An 11832-nucleotide genomic window follows, 5' to 3' on the forward strand; every position below is an offset into this window, starting at 1 on the left:
AAAAGCATCATTGCACAGCTTCCAGGGAAATGAGAGGGGGCAGGCAAGCAGATCCTGAGCCCCTTCCCTTGCTTTTCACGGGCTTTCCCTTCTTCTCATTTTCCTCTCTATTCCATGTGTTTATCTCCTTACTCTTCCTTACAGTGGAACATTAGAGAAGGTATGGACTCTGAGCCTCAGAAACAAGATCCAGTAGAGAAGAACCAAGTGTGATATTGAGTCTACTAGGCATTTTTCTGGAGCAAAAGAAGAGAGGTGAATCACTCTTGCCTTTTCCTCCTGAGGGAGAAGCTGCAAGTTAAACTTGGCTAACTGTGTGGTTAAACCAGTGAACCTGGTTTCAGTTCAGGGGGCTTTATTTGGAGGGGACAGAAAGAAGCATGTTGTGAAACTTGCTTTCATCTCTTGACCTCACTAAAATTCTGGGAATTGGCAACACCATCTGAATGCTGACTGGAAGGCTTATTTGAGAGACAGTCTTGCCCCTCCCTTAAGCCTCTGTCTTGTCCCTAAAGTTGCCCAGTTGGGACTGTCATGTGGTAGATTCGTGAACTACCTTGGACCATGCTGTTACCTCATTCCCTTGGCTTAGGGATGTTCCTCATTTTGCTGCTGAACAGTTTCCTTTGGGAAGGGCTAAAAATACTATTTTTTTCACTACCAAAAAACCAAGACACTTTTGTTATAAATAAAAAATGTGAAATATAGGAGAGGAAAAAAAATTAGAGACTCTTACAGTGGATAAGCACTGTTATCATTTGAATATATTTTTAGAAATTTTATTATTCAATTGGTGTTTTTTTTTTAATTTAAGTATAGTTCATTTACAATATGTGAAATAACTCAGACAGAGAAAGACAAATATTATATCATATCGATTATATGTGGAGTTTTAAAAATAATATGGGAGAGAAGAGGGTAGGATAAATTGAGAAAATATACACACACACACACTATCAGGTGTAAGCCAGATAACTAGTGGGAAGCTCCTATATAACACAGAGAGCCCAGCCTGGTGCTCTGTGAGGACTTAGAAGGGTGAGATGGGTGGGAGGGAGGCTCAAGAAGGAGAGGATATATGCATAATTATAGCTGATTCACGTTGTTGTACAGCAGAAACCAGCACAACATTGTAGAAAAATTATCCTCCAAGTAAAAAATAAAATGAATACAAATGAAAACTATAAAATAATTTTTAATATAAACATATTGTGAAGGTCAGTCTATGCCAATCAGTACAAATGCACATAATAATAAAAATGGCAGTGGTAACATTAATAATCAATTTGTATATCATAATAGTGATAAGAATGCTTAATATTATTGCTGATTTCCCCTCTGCCTATGCTATTGTAAGTGCTAAACCTGTACTTGCTCATTTAGTCCTTACCACAACCCACAAGGAGGAACTACTGTTGCCCGAATTTAAACATCAAGGAAGTGAGACAGAGTGAGGGCAGGGCTCGCCAGTCACAAGACTAAGATGTGAACAGATTCTGGGTGGCTGCTGAGATCCACATCTAACCTGTGGACACTACTTCTCATCTGATAAGACCTGCAAAGCATAATCAACCAAACTGATATACAGTTGTTTTCCCCACTTCAATACACAGGAATTTAAAATAGTGATAGTGACCACTATAGTATGGAATTGGGTGGAATGTGTCCTGTTATGATCTAGAAGGGTTCCCCGATATCTCATCTCCCTTCCTGTGCCTCTATGGCATTCCCATTCCAAAAGCTTTCCTATGTTTGGGCTAGGAACCCTCTTGCTCTGCTCCATTTTGTTTTGTTTTTATATAGGTACAAGAGCAATTGGTATTCATTTTAGGTAAAGACAGATGACATAGAAAAGAGGTGAAAAAAGCATTACCCCAAAACATACCACCCAATTAAACTGTATTATCCTCTATATTATATTCCTCCAGAATTTTCTAATGCAGATATTAATCTTCTTAATAACCTAACAATCGATAGTTATTTAATTTTAATTGATTACTATTTATTTGGCTGCACTGGGTCTTAGTTGCAATACACAGGATCTTTGATCTTCATTGCAGCATGTGGGGCCTTTAGTTCTGGCATGGGAACTCTTAGTTGTGGCATGTGCAATCTAGTTCCCTGCTGCTGCTGCTGCTAAGTCGCTTCAGTCGTGTCCGACTCTGTGCGACCCCAGAGACGGCAGCCCAGTAGGCTCCCCCGTCCCTGGGATTCTCCAGGCAAGAACACTGGAGTGGGTTGCCATTTCCATCTCCAATGCATGAAAGTGAAAAGTGAAAGTGAAGTCGCTCAGTCGTGTCCAACTCTTAGCGACCCCATGGACTGCGGCTTACCAGGCTCCTCCGTCCATGGGATTTTCCAGGCAAGAGTACTGGAGTGGGGTGACCAGGGGTGAAATCTGGGCACCCTGTATTGGCAACATGGAGTCTTAGCCACTGGGCAGCAGGGAATTCCCCATAGACATTTATATATTTGTGTGTTTAGTGTTAGTTGCTCAGTTGTGTCTGACTCTGAGATCCCATGGACAGTAGCCCACCAGGCTCCTCCATCTATGGAATTCTCCAGGCAAGAATACTGGAGTGGGTTTCCATTCGCTTCTCCAGGGGATCTTCCTGACTCAGGGTTGAACCCAGTTCTCCTTCATTGTAGGCAGATTCTTTAGCAACTGAGCCACCAGGGGAGCCCCCATTTATGTGTATATTTGTATATTTATCTACAGTGGATAAGATCTCATCTACATGTACTTTGGGAACCTGCATACCTCATTGAAGTTGGTTAAGTGCGTCCCCCGAAAAGATGTGTCCAATCTTTTTTTTTAATTTTATTTTATTTTTAAACTTTACATAATTGTATTAGTTTTGCCAAACATCAAAATGAATCCGCCACAGGTCCAATCTTAACACCCTCATACAAGTTCAGTTCAGTTCAGTCCAGTCGCTCAGTCGTGTCCGACTCTTTGCGACCCCATGAATCGCAGCATGCCAGGCCTCCCTGTCCATCACAAACTCCCGGAGTTCACTCAGACTCATGTCCATCGAATCAGTGATGCCATCCAGCCATCTCATCCTCTGGCATCCCCTTCTCCTCCTGCCCCCAATCCCTCCCAGCATCAGAGTCTTTTCCAATGAGTCAACTCTTCGCATGAGGTGGCCAAAGTACTGGAGTTTCAGCTTTAGCATCATTCCCTCCAAAGAAATCCCAGGGCTGATCTCCTTCAGAATGGACTGGTTGGATCTCCTTGCAGTCCAAGGGACTCTCAAGAGTCTTCTCCAACACCACAGTTCAAAAGCATTAATTCTTCGGCACTCAGCCTTCTTCACAGTCCAACTCTCACATCCATACATGACCACAGGAAAAACCATAGCCTTGACTAGACAGACCTTTGTTGGCAAAGTAATGTCTCTGCTTTTGAATATGCTATCTAGGTTGGTCATAACTTTTCTTCCAAGGAGTAAGCGTCTTTTAATTTCATGGCTTCAGTCACCATCTGCAGTGATTTTGGAGCCCCCCAAAATAAAGTCTGACACTGTTTCCACTGTTTCCCCATCTATTTGCCATGAAGTGATGGGACCGGATGCCATGATCTTTGTTTTCTGACTGTTGAGCTTTAAGCCAACTTTTTCACTCTCCTCTTTCACTTTCATCAAGAGGCTCCTTAGTTCCTCTTCACTTTCTGCCATAAGGGTGGTGTCATCTGCATATCTGAGGTTATTGATATTTCTCCCGGCAATCTTGATTCCAGCTTGTGTTTCTTCCAGTCCAGCGTTTCTCATACAAGTTAATGTTTTATCATACAAGTTAATGTGACCTTAATAAGAAATAGTCTTGAGAGATTTAATTCAGTTAAGGATTGAAAGTGAAAAGTGAAGTGGCTCAGTCGTGTTTGACTCTTTGCGACCCCATGGATTGTAACCCACGGAATTTTCCAGGCAAGAGTACTGGAGTGGGTTGCCATTTCCTTCTCCAGGGGATCTTCCTGACCCAGGGAACAAACTCAGGTCTCTTGCATTGCAGGCAGAGGTGTTACCTCTGAGCCACCAGGGAAGCCCCAGTTAAGGATACTGAGGTGAAATCAACAAAGGCTAGTGTTCTTATAGGAGAAAGGAGGGGAGATTTCACACACAGGGAAGAAAGTCATGTGAAGAGATATTGAGAGGCAGAGATTGCAGTTGTGCTGCCACAAACCAAGGGGCTCCAGAAGCCACTGAACACTAGCAGCTGTAAGGATGGATGCTTCCCTAGAGCCTTTGGCAGGAGCCTGGCCCTGCTGACACCTTGATCTCAGACTTCTGGTCTCTAGAACTATGAGAGCTTGTCTCTGAAGTTTCTGACATTTTAAGCCATGAAGCTCATAATAATTTGTTATGGTGACCCAGTCGTGTCCGACTCTTGGCAATCCATAGACTGTATCCTCTGTCAATAGGATTTTCCAGGCAAGAATACTAGAGTGGATAACAATTCCCTTCTTCCAGGGGATTTTCCTGATGCAAGGATTGAAACCGAGTCTCCTGCATTGTAGGCAGATTCTTTACCAGTTGAGCCATCAGGGAAGCCCCAAAGTGGCCCTAGGAGACTGTTATGAATGAACCATCAGCCTATATCCTATTTTTTATGCCTGTGGGGGTAGTATTGCCAATAAAGACATATAAGAAGGAAGAAATATGGCTAAAACTTACTAATGTGCTAAGTACTTTTTATGTATCATCTCCATCAGTCCTTGTAGCACCCTATGAGGTAGATACTGTTGCTCTGCTCATCCCCATTTTATAGAGGAAACGCTGAGTGACAGGGACGTAAAGACTTGGCCCAGCACTGCACAATTAGGGAGCAGGACAGCATCATACATCAAACTCCCACTGGCTATCTATTTTACATATGGATAATGTATATGTTTCAATGCTATTCTCTCTCTAAAAGGATTAGTTCTTTGAAAGATTACCAGTTAATATGAAAAAGCCATCTCATCTCAGAAGTTTGTCTCATGGTATAACAGAGATACTTGCTTCCTTCATAAAGATTTGTATATTGTCATAGAAAAAAAAAATGAGAAATGACTTTTCACAGTGCCTTCTTTAGGACAAAGGCCCAGACAGCCCCTACTTCTTTCCCCAACACTTAAAGGGCCCTGAAGTCTGACCATGTGCTGTACCCTTTGGGCAGGTTTCCTCATTCATCCACTAAGACAGCTTTGTGACAAAGGCACCATGAGTCCCAAGATGTCCCAAGATGAGTCCCAGTCACAGATGCCCAAGATCATGGTGACAGAGCCTGGGTCACCTCTGCAGGTAAGTGTCAGGATGGGTTGAGGTTCCATCCCTCACCCTCCCTGAGGACACAGAGCAGCCTCCCTTTCAGAAGATGGGCTTTCAGGGCTGGAGAAATGGTCACACACCCCTGCTGTTGTCCCACAGTACTCACTCACCTACCCCATTGGGAGAGGAAGAGGACAGAGAAGATGAAATCCTGCCCCTTCTGCCAGCTGACCTCTGTGTCCAGGCCACATGCATTGGCTCATCCCTGAAGAGAGGGGTGGGGCTCGGGCAGAAGCTCAGGTATTGCCCTTGAGAAAGGTGATCTGGAGGGAGGGCAAGTGATATGTGCAGAAGTATTTTAAGGAATTGTATTTTATATTTCATGTCCTTTAATCCTAGCAGCTATTCAAGTTACCCATTATTATGACCATTATTCAGAACAGAGTACTAACTGCGTGTGTGTGTGCTAAGTTGCTTCAGTCATGTCTGTTCTTTGCGACCCTATGAACTGTAGCCCGCCAGGCTCCTCTGTCCATGGGATTCTCCACGCAAGAATAGTAGAGTGGGTTGCCATTTCTCTCCTCCAGGGGAATCTTTCCAAGACAGGGATGGAACCCACGTCTCCCTCATCTCCTGCATTGCAGGTGGATGCTTTATCGCTGAGCCACCAGATAAGCAAAAACAAGAATACTGGAGTGGGCTGCTATGCCTTCCTCCAGGACTGACTTTAGGGGATTTCAGTTAATCAGGAACACAGCTTTGTTTTCCTCCTGATCAGTAGCTAACTCTGGAAATTCAGGAGTATTTTTTCCATTTTGCCTTGAAGCCCATAGAGAAGTATAAATGGTTTTGTTAGCCTTTACTTACATAGTTATGGACATTTGGACAGCTTCCTATATTTCCATTTTTCTTTCCTATTTCATGCAATGCTGCAGCAAATATCCTCTTACCAGCTTACTTTTGTACATGTGTAAAAATTTCCCTGCCATCTTCCCTGGGATGTGATTTCAATAGTTTAAATTCTCTCACAAGGTGTCAGAGCATTCTCATTTCTTACCCACCTCTAAACTTTTGTTCATAATATTTACATTTATTTCTGACTGTGTTCTGTTTTCTTGACTTATGCTGAAGTTGAGCCTCCCCAACCCGTCCTCCCCCATACACACAAGCCAGTTTTCAAATGTTTGTGAATTATATTTGTCAGATGATAGATAATGAAACGATATTTAGATGCTTTCACTAGCATTCCTTAAATTATTAGTGAGTTAGAACATATTTTTATGATTATTGGCCATTTTAATTTCTTCATCTGTGAACTGTTTACACATTTTGTCCACTTTGATATTTTGTCGTAGGAGCTCTACATGCATTCACTGATCCATGGACTTGTGATTTCAATGCATTTTTATTGGGTGAATATTATTTGCCAGACACTCCAGTGAAAATCCATGTCCTAGAAGATCTCTCTTCTGAGATCTAGATGCTTATATTTATTGAGAGTGTCCACCTGGAGAAAGAAAAGTATTAGTACCCATCCATACATGCATGATTGTCAAGGAAAACATACTCAATTCAAAACACTTATCTCTAAGCCCCGAATCACCACAAAGTAAAAAGGATGCGGTGTTTTACATGAGGAGAGCACTGCCTCAGGATTAGCATTTCTGTGATCTCTACAGTTATGGTAGGATATTTTCATATATATATATATATATATATATATATACATGCACACATATAATTCTTAGATATTATATAATATATCTGAGTGTGCCTTTTCTAATTTATAAAATGGAAACAATTGTTCTGAGGAGCAAAAGAACAAAATATGTCGAGTGTCATAACAGTATATTGTACATAGGACACTCAATAGATGTTAGTTCCCTTCCTATCCCATACCCATCTTTCCTTTATAACCCTTGACATAATCCAAATAGCATTACTCTATGATGGCAATTGGAAATATTAAGCAGAAGAGAAACGTATAAGTTTCCATTATGTATTAACTTCTGTGTTCTATCTCTTCACTGGCGTAACTTGCCAATTAGTTTAGGAAGAAGGAAACAACCACTGGACCAGCTCCATATGGTTTGAGAAAGAAACCACCAAAACCATCACCCCACGTCACTTTATTGTGTATACTTTCCCTTTGCACTTTTTATCTTCTGTGTTAATTTCTCCAGAATAATATATGCAACATTATCCAGAAAGAGGAGGTTTGCAAAGGAACACTGCAATAGGATACTGGCACCAGGTACATCATCCACCTTGGGGTAAGTCATTTCCCCTGTGTTGTTTTTCAGATAAAATCTGTGAGATAGATATAGAGGTAAATGAGATCCCATTTAGGCAAGAGTCTTTCCTTTTGAGACCTTAGTTGGGAAGGAAGAAGGGGTGATTTCCAAATAATTACTTTCCAAACTTCAGCTCTTATCACACTCTGTATCAGATGAACTCAATAAGTCCTCATCCTGTTTCATAATTGAATGACCACTTATGCATGGTCATAGGATGATTGGAACTTAAAACTTGTGAAAAGCAGGATCCTTGACCTCAGGAAAAGACAAAGAACTCAGCTTTCCTGAATGTGTACTATTTTTAATCTCATGTATTTTGCACAACCTTGCGGGCAGGTAGAGAATATGATTTCTACACCATTTTGTAGCTGGTGAAGTGATGATGTACAGAGATTAGGTAACCTGGCTGGGGGTCATCCTACTACTAAGAAAAGCAGAGACTAGTACCTTACATGTCCACACACAGACTGCATGAGGCTCAGCCACACATCAGGCCAAAATCAAGTAAATTTTGCTTTCCTGCTGACCTGTGTCACCTCTGTAATCTGTATCTTCATTTCTGATTCCAGGATGCCAGGTATCCCTATATTTTTGCAAGTCAATAAACCTGATTCGATCTCAATTTCCTATTTTGTAAAATCTGGGGAGTGTGAAAAGAACACAAGCAAAATTTTGGAGGTGATGAATACATTTAGGACTTTGGTTTGGTGATTATTATGAGTTTATGCATAGGTCCAAATTCAAGAATATATATATGTTAAACATGTGCAATTTTTTGGCATATCAATTATACCTTGGTAAAGCTAAAACAAACAAGGGGCTATGTTTAAACTATTATAGGTATTTTTGAAAGCAGAGTCCCCAGACAACCTATATGCCATAAGGAACATGCACTCTCTAATAGAGGGCCAATTCTCCTGTTGAGGATTAATAATTGAAGAAGCAGTCCCTAAATACATACAGACAGGAAGTGCACAGACTCTTTAATGGACACTGACTGATTGAGGGCCCCACCAGCAGTATCAGAACATGTAGGTTTCCCCTCATGCTCACCCACTGGACATACTCCATAGTTTGTTGTTATACTTTCCAATGTGATGAATGGAAAATCTATTGCCATCATTTTTAACTGCATATCAAGGTTATTGAAAATAAATCTTTCCTCCTATACAAGACTCTGTCAGTCATAACTGTCATTTTTTTTAACTGCAAATGGGTCTTGTTACTTAGGAAGCCTAACAATGAGTTACAGTCACATAAGCCTGCAGATTCTCCTAATGCTACTGCCTGCTTGTAAGCTCTATCTCTGTGTGCATGTGCGTGTGTGTGTGTGTGTGTGTGCGTGTGTGTACTCTGGGGGCTCCCAATGACAGTGTGTATCCTTGGAAAGAGATTGAGAATATCTCTGTGATGTATGTTGAGTTCAGGGTTAGAGAGGAGCTGGATCTGCTCATTCCCAAGACTTTCTAAATGGCACACAGCTAGACCACAATGTGCTTCTGAGCAGACAGTAGTCCCTTTCCCCAGATGGAAGGCAAGCCTGTCTGCACTCACCTGCTCAGGTCAGGGATAGACCACTCCAGGACGTGAAGTGTGACAGTCTGACTAAATCTGCTGCTGAGCTCTGAAACTGAGGGCTCCCATCTTGCAGCCTCCACTCTAGTATTCTTGCCTGGAGAATCCTGTGGACAGAGGAGCCTGGTGGGCTGCCGTCTATGGGGTCTCACAGAGTCAGACACAACTGAAGTGACTTAGCAGCAACAGCAGCAGCAGCATCTCGCAGCCTCAGTTGCAGAGTCCTGAAGAGCTATATCCTCTCAACCACCCACCACACAGGTTCAGTCATCTTCCTGAGGAGTTCCACACTCATGGATAAAGATCCTTAAATTCTTATCACATCTTTGACACACTGTACATCCATCTATTCTTCCATTCATATATTTTACGGGCATTAGGAAGAAACTCTATATCACTCTTTGGGTAAGTCTTAGGTGTCTCCAGAATGGAAACAAGGCAGTAAGGCATGGGAAGCCTGGTGTGGTACCTTGAGATGTTACATCTAAGAAGAGATGGATCATTCTCATTAAGATCTCAACCTGCTCAAGTGTTCTATAAATGGTGATTTTTACAACATCATTTACTGCTGTGAGCCTCTGTCCACATCTCTAGTTACTGTCCTCTTGATGTATATTCTTCCCTTTGCACCAAAATTTTACAAAGAATTCTTGATACTCAACTCACACCTGCCCTTTGACTCAATCTTCATCCCTTATCTAACGGGCTGTGTTCTCCCACACTTTTAAATTTACCATGACCGTGTCAATATTCACCTCTTTGTCACATTTATAGATCATGAGTCAAATATAGACAGATATTTCTGCAGAAGGTATGTCTGTCCCCAGGACAGAATTTATTTGCTGTATATAGACAAAGATTATATTGTCATGCTATCAGTTACCAAAAAGCTCAGATTGTAAAATACCTTCCATAGAATCAGTCAGACAGTGTGAAGGCTGTTCCTTAGACAAGTGGAGTGAAGTTGCTCAGTTGTGTCCGACTCTTTGCGACCCCATGGACTGTAGCCTACAAGGCTCTCTGTCCATGGAATTTTCCAGGCAAGAACACTGGAGTGCATTGCCATTTCCTTCTCCAGGGGATCTTCCCAACCCAGGAATCGAACCCAAGTCTCCTGCATTGTAGGCAGACGCTTTTACCATCTGAGCCACCAGAGAAGTCTACACTTTCCCTTTTACATCCCATATTCTTGCTTCATTGAAAGGGATTTTGCAAATAAATTTAAGGCATGTTAGCAATTTTTTATGGTCATTTAAATAAACTCTGATGTACCTGTTTTCATTTCTTTGTTAAAGATTTCCAAGTATGCAATGAAATCATCTAAAATTATGTCTCACACTTTGCCACAGTTAAATGTGTCACCTAAAGTATTGTCTGTTATACCACAATTAAGCAATATACTAGTTTTGAAATACCAGTGTAATGGTGGGGATAAGTCTTTGGCAGGTTCCTGGCTCTTAAGTCAAAATACTTGTACTGCATTACAGAAATCACATTTTTAGGATGTATCCATTCAGTAAAATAACACAAACCTTATAATAAAAATATATACAAATCCATACTAATATAGATAAATGAATTAATAAAAAGAGGAAATAAATTTTCTTGATTAAACAATTCAAAATAATACAAATAGATACCTTGCCTCCGTGAGATCAACCTTCCACCTTGTATCCCTGAAGGCAGGGCTGACTTAGTGATTCACTTATAAAGAATAGAGCAAGTAAACGGAAAACCATTATTGTACAGTGGAGAAACTCAGCAAACAGCATCTTAACCCAGTGATGAAGGTCAACTTCTCCAATGATTCAGTGATGTCATGTGGGTACCATGTCTTCCCAGATATGATGTGATGAGAAGGGCACCTCAACTCTGTGGTATTTTTTCCCCTAAATCCACAACCACAGTCTAATCATGAGAAAAATAACAAAATATGCCTGTACTCTTCAGGACTGTCAGAGTCATGAAAACAGTGTGACAGATCCTCAGGCAGTTAGAGAGTTCTTGCAATGGACAAAAGACAGTCTCTTCAATAAATGGTGCATGGGAAAACTGGACAACTACAAATAAAAGAATAAAATTGGAGCATTCCCTAACATACAGAAAAATAAACTCAAAATAGACTAAAGACCTAAATGTAAGGCTGCATATTATATAACTCCTAGAGTAAATCATAGGCAGACCACACTTGGATATAAATTGTAGCAATGTTTTTTGTTTGTTTGTTTTTTGATCCATCTCTTAAAGTAAAGGAAATAAAGACAAAACTAAACAAATATGGCCTAATTAAACTTGAAAGATTTTGCACAGCAAAGGGAACCACTGACAAAATGAAAAGACAACCTACTGAATGGGACAAAATATTTGCAAATGATATGATTGATAAGGGATTAATATTCTGCTTACATAAACAGCTCATTCAAATCAACATAAAAAAACAACCCCACACCAATTAAAAAGTGGGCATAAGAACTGAAGAGACATTTCTCCAAAGAAGAAATGCAAATGGCCAATAGGTACATGAAAAGATGTTCAACATTGCTAATGATAAGAGAAATGCAAATCAAAACTACAGTGAGATATCACTTCACACCTGTCAGATGGCTATCATTAACGAAAGCCCCACAAATAACAAATGTTGCCTAGGATGTGGAGATTTAGGAACCCTGGTACACTGTTGATGGGAGTGTAAAGTGGTGCAGCCACTG

The 11832-nt window shown here is 40.9% G+C and overlaps 1 long non-coding RNA gene across 2 annotated transcripts in view; it reads left to right on the plus strand.

Moving 5' to 3' along the window:
* LOC129639515 (uncharacterized) overlaps positions 1 to 7530 on the plus strand; it is a 31943-nt gene extending 24413 nt beyond the window's left edge. The window contains exons 2-3 of one of the 2 annotated variants that reach the window (XR_008708445.1): positions 5161 to 5285; positions 7436 to 7530. This is a non-coding gene — a long non-coding RNA (uncharacterized LOC129639515). Of the gene's footprint in view, positions 1 to 5160; positions 5286 to 5411; positions 5698 to 7435 lie in introns of those variants that run through there. The other variant, XR_008708447.1, reaches the window with a different exon arrangement.
* The last annotated feature ends 4302 nt before the right edge of the window (positions 7531 to 11832 follow it).

The sequence above is a fragment of the Bubalus kerabau genome, chromosome X, assembly GCF_029407905.1.
Source record: "Bubalus kerabau isolate K-KA32 ecotype Philippines breed swamp buffalo chromosome X, PCC_UOA_SB_1v2, whole genome shotgun sequence".
Taxonomy (NCBI): Eukaryota; Metazoa; Chordata; class Mammalia; order Artiodactyla; family Bovidae; genus Bubalus; species Bubalus kerabau.